Below are 5,868 nucleotides of genomic sequence, written 5' to 3'. Positions count from 1 at the left end.
TCCAGTAAAAGAGCTGAAACGAGCTTTACGTTATCGACCCAGGATCCTAACGGCGACCTTTTAATAATAGTGTTCAAACAATATATGGAATTGAACGATTACACGAATTTGATTACAATGAGCCATCAGATTGTTCATTGCAAGTAATTTTAGCAATTCAAAATCCTATTAGAGAATAAACCATAACTCTATACGCGCACTAAATCAAGATAGCTGTTCAAATCAAATTATCAGTGCCGTAATTTCTCGCTAACAAGCCCGCGCTGTACGAAGGAAGGTCCGCTGTCACTGAAATACTGTAAAATCTCCAGTAACTAGAACGGCAGAGTTCCACGTCCGTACCACACCTATCATACCGACAAAGTGGCAGGCTTGGCTGTCATGCTAGGCACGAATAACGACAGTTATTGAATGAACAACAACGGTGACAGTTATCTGTTTCTAGCCTATTGCCAATGCTTACACTAAATCAATCGGAAATCCTTTCAGGACCACTTAGGAAGTCCTATATTATGTCTTACATGCAGTGTTTCCATACAAATGCAAACTACTTTATGTGCCATATATCTACCAGCATGTTTTCACGAATGGGATGAAGTTAAAAATGGCTCTTGTGCCGTGGTGAATTCAGGGAGAAAACAACAAGAGAGAAAATGATTGAAGTGACAAACGATTTATGTTTATTTCAATACACAAAATTAATATCAATCTATCAAATGGATAATAGTTTTCTATTCGAAACAACTCTCATAAAAGCATGACGTAGAAAGAGTTGTTTGCTTAATTATTTTAGCTCTTTCCCATTATCAGAAAAATAAATTTATCTATATAAACACGTCGAATGCAAATTTCGTTAGTTATTCATGATGTCAATTGGTCCCGTCTTCACAACAAAATAAACCACGCAGTCTACCCATAGTATTAGATTATTAATTAGTGGCGAAGAGAAATCCAGGAAACAGTTGTTAACCAAAGTATTGTCTCGGTGACTTAGGTTTCCATTCTAAAGCCTAATGACTTTTAACAGTCACTTTAAAGCGGCTATTTGCAATTATTATTTCCTATTGTTGTTGTAGTTGATATTACTACTGGATTTAGTTTCGGGAATGTCACCCTCGGATAACGCGGAGTTCAGTTGCATGCAATAATGAGTTGTTTTACAGTAATTTATTTGAAACATTCGAATTCGTAATTTTAACTCTGTCTGATAGCGCAACATATCATATTATATTGATATTTTAGATTATCTCTATATAACTATATTTGCTTTACATCGATTATTAAACTAGGTATATAACCGTTTTTAAGTTTCTATGATCCGCGTGTAAGCGGAGTGCCCGGACAAATTCTACCTGATCGGACAGGTGACCCCTGTCATTTACAAGTCCGTGCTTGAAATTTACGTTACTAGACAATTATTTTGTGCTAGAACTTTGGGATTAAACAATAGGTTACAATGCGTAAAAAAAACTTTGGTTGGTCGTTTTAGCATGTATGGCGTTAACCTTGTACCTGCTACTCCTATTGCATGCTTGTAAAAGGCGAGTAAATTTAGCTTCTCTGTTCTCTTCCTAACGTCTCCCTTGATTCCGCTTCACTTTTGGCCTTCGGTTTAGCGCTCGCCCCTGTAAGCTCTGGGTTCTATCCCCTGGCCGAGATAGACTTTAGTTTAAGAAAGAGGTAGTTTCTACTTCTGCTTAGAGCGCAATATAAATGGAGTTGGACGACTTGTTTGCCTGTTGTTGCTATGTGACCGGAAGGGGTGTGTTTCTTGGTGTGTTCGGTAGCGTAATTCAGTGATATAGCACTATGAAAAGGGCAAGAAAATACCACACGAATATATATATTTGTACTGCAGTCTTCCAAAACACGCACAAATCAGATATTTCATCCACGGAAGGCCGTCCGTAACTGACCATGTTATTCAAGGACCGTTTATAAAGATACATTTGTATCTCTTTGAAGCAGACAGCCAGAGTCAACAGACAGAAAACCCTAACCCGATCTTTATATAATGACTGCGGTGTATTTTTTTATATTGAAATACAACAAAATACTGATGGTATCCACAAAACTGTACATAACGTAATTAGTTAAGGATAAAAGCGATTACCTAATGGTTTATCGCGTCTGCTGTCTTTAGTCATACATCGGACAATCTTGAAGATCACTAGATACATGAACCGCAGTGCCACTGAGAAATGGTCATCTACATTTTGTACAACTGACATCTCGGGCTTCTTAGAGCATGGCATGGATGTATCATCGAACGGGCAGGAGTCATTCTACTGGATACAAAACTAGACTTGGTGATTAGGCTTTTCACCTAACTGGCTGATGTTCAGTCCCCGCCATTAATGTTAAAAGATCAAGGATCGCTTGTTAACAGTTTTCTCCTGACACCCATGTTCTGTTTCACTCCAACACTCCTGCATCAAACATGACGTTTGTAATGTGAATAACTTAGCATGCATTTATCTAAAATAAATATAGTCTATATTAACATCAGACCTGACGAGTTATGGTGTCAATTATCACACACCATTCAAATATTCTACTAAGATCGACAGTACAAGAAATGCCTAAGATATGTTTCTGTGCAATACCTTGCTAATGTCGCTCTGACATGACATCTGAGCCAATCCCAGCTATACATGCAACTTTATTAACCCCTTCGTAAGAGTCGCCGTTCCTAATGATTCAATACCTTACACAGAACGACCCAGAGATCTAGATAAAACATATTAAGGCATAAAATACAAGAATCACGAATTGGGGGTCATTGCCTGTTTGAGAATCGCGTGATCAATTCATTCAAACCAGCCAAAGGCGTTCTGAAGACGAACTAAGAGACTATTGATCTCTATTTGTAAACTAAAAATCGTCATTAACAACTTCCGGACTTCCGGCCCTTGTCTGTTCCCGTTAATTGAATGCCTTATATTCATTATAAAGTATTTGAAATGTGACTGTCCTGGAGCAAAATACACATCATAAGATATATTAAATGCAAAAATGGTATATGGTTGTGTTTATTTTATGGTTGCGATTATTTGCCTGGTTAGAGGTATTATAATGAAGCATTACGTGTGCGATATAGATTTAAGAAATGCATTACAGATGAAAGCATCCATGTATCTTAAGATAAAAAAAGATTTTTGAGTGCCTACTACGAGCATTGCAAATGTCAATTTTACAATAAAACCACACAAAACATCATTGTTATCAAATACTTAACACTTTGGTAAAAAGTATTTATCAAATTACATGTCATAACATAAATATCCATGCGAAAGGTTCTTAGCAAGAGAAGCAATGGGACTCAAACATCTTGTTAAACACTGACTTTGGTAAAACAGTCTTTATTGCAATGGTTTGGGACTATGTGTGTGTGTGTTTTTTTTTTCCTTTTGTTTTCCTTGGTTTTTTTTTAAACTGTCCCCAATGGAAATAACTTATATAATAGCATGCGTGACCTATGAAAACTGTTCACATAACGACATCATACAACATATTTATCAACTAAGTCTGTTTGAATGAAATGCTAATTTCTTAAAGCTACAGCCATACCATAAACAATACAAAACCAGAGCCAATCCGAGGGAGGTTTAGAATAATCGTATTTACAGCTATATATTTCAGGACAGCCTCCCGTGTATTCGGAGCGGTGCGTCTCGTTGTAAACTGCAACTCCTGCTCTTTCATATATTTCACATTGGAAAAGGCGTCGAAGGCAATTATATGCTCAAGGATAGAGAAAATATTTTTAGATTCTTTCGTCATTCACAAGTCAGGAAATCCTACAATTTCCACAATTTCCATCAGTGACGTGTTAGATATACGCGATACCGTCTCATCCATAACTAGATTCTTTATCATATTTCACGTTGTACTTGTTCGCCACTTGTATAGTGTGTCAATAACGCTCGGATAACTGTTTCTATGAAACAAGAGGAATACAAATTATTTGACTTTAATTTAAACTGGAAACTGGGAGTGTTTTTTATCGTCAATAATAAAGGAAGATAAAATCGCAGATGTAATGACTTAAAAATACTAGTCACACATATAATTTTCGCTTTATCAATGTATCAAATATCAAAAATGTGTTACATTGTGCAATTGTCTGTATGTTTTAGGAGGCTGCGATGTGATGATTATAGTTTAGCACGATATAATAAATGAATGGAAATGCCAATCAAATCATTTTGCTATATTTTAGTACTCTTGGTTTCAATTTGAGTACGCTTCTAGTTTTGAAAATAAAAGTAAACGTTGTTTTGTTGTATTCAAACCTTATGGTAGATATCTCAGCAGCTGGTTACTTCATTGTGCCAGTGGTTTTTAGGACTTTATATAATCAGTGTATCTTTCGTGAGTGTATCGCAATGTCGATAACAACAATGGGCACTACTGTCGTCTATCTATTCATGTAAACGTTGTGATCATATAGAGGCAAACGGGCCATCTGTATGGGTTTGTATCTGTCCAAGAAGAGTAGGTAACACAATTAGCACGAACGTGACACAAATGTCTCACGCGAACCAATATGGAATGACTGGTTAAGAATAATGTATTTTTTCTTGGCAAAACCAAGCAATGTAACATACTTGACATCCGATCTAAAATCCTTTTGACAGGTGGCAATAAAAAACGTCAAACGTGCACGACAGACCTTCACAGGGTTATAATGGATAAAGTAAGTATATTATTATTTGTATCGTGTTTTCCGCCAATGTCCATGGATGTTGCTACATCACGTGACATCTATATTTCCTTGAGCAATTATTGACACTTGATTAACCGATTTGTCAATAAATCGATTGGTAAATTTATAATGGGTAAAACATACTATCGCTATCAAGCTTTCAACAGAAGACGTCAAGTAAAAGTTCATACTCCTAACAAGGATCAATATTGGTGAAATATAAACAAATGACTTTTATTTGGAGACTTTGGAAAATCCTGCATATAGCAAAGATCAACACTACAATGTATTTCATTGACCGAATAAGTATGTAATTCGTGCCATTGGCTGCAAGCTTCAGTGAGATAGCACTATAAAATGGACAAGAGCTTCACTATTGCAAGGAGACACAACACGAATATACCACATACACATTAATACACTGCAACACATTGCAAACATGGAAGACTGTCCTATAATGACTTTGGCTATTAATCTTGATAACACGGAAGACTGTCCCTTAATGATTCTTCCTATTAATCTTACAAACATGGGAGACTGTCCTATAATGACCCTGGCTATTAATCTTAAAAACACGGGAGACTGTCCTATAATGACTTTGGCTATTAATCTTAAAAACACGGGAGACTGTCCTATAATGACTTTGGTTATTAATCTTACAAACATGGGAGACTGTCCCATAATGACTTTGGTTATTAATCTTACAAACATGGGAGACTGTCCCATAATGACTGGTTATTAATCTTAATAACACGGGAGACTGTCCTATAATGACTTTGGCTATTAATCTTACAAACATGGGAGACTGTCCCATAATGACTTTGGTTATTAATCTTACAAACATGGGAGACTGTCCCATAATGACTTTGGTTATTAATCTTAATAACACGGGAGACTGTCCTATAATGACTTTGGCTATTAATCTTACAAACATGGGAGACTGTCCTATAATGACTTTGGTTATTAATCTTACAAACATGGGAGACTGTCCCATAATGACTGGTTATTAATCTTAATAACACGGGAGACTGTCCTATAATGACTTTGGCTATTAATCTTACAAACATGGGAGACTGTCCTATAATGACTTTGGCTATTAATCTTACAAGCATGGGAGACTGGCCCATAATGACTTTGGTTATTAATCTTACAAACATGGG

This window comes from Argopecten irradians, chromosome 2, assembly GCF_041381155.1.
Source record: "Argopecten irradians isolate NY chromosome 2, Ai_NY, whole genome shotgun sequence".
Classification (NCBI taxonomy): domain Eukaryota; kingdom Metazoa; phylum Mollusca; class Bivalvia; order Pectinida; family Pectinidae; genus Argopecten; species Argopecten irradians.
The sequence above is the reverse complement of the archived record's forward strand: the minus strand, read 5'-3'. Positions refer to the sequence as shown.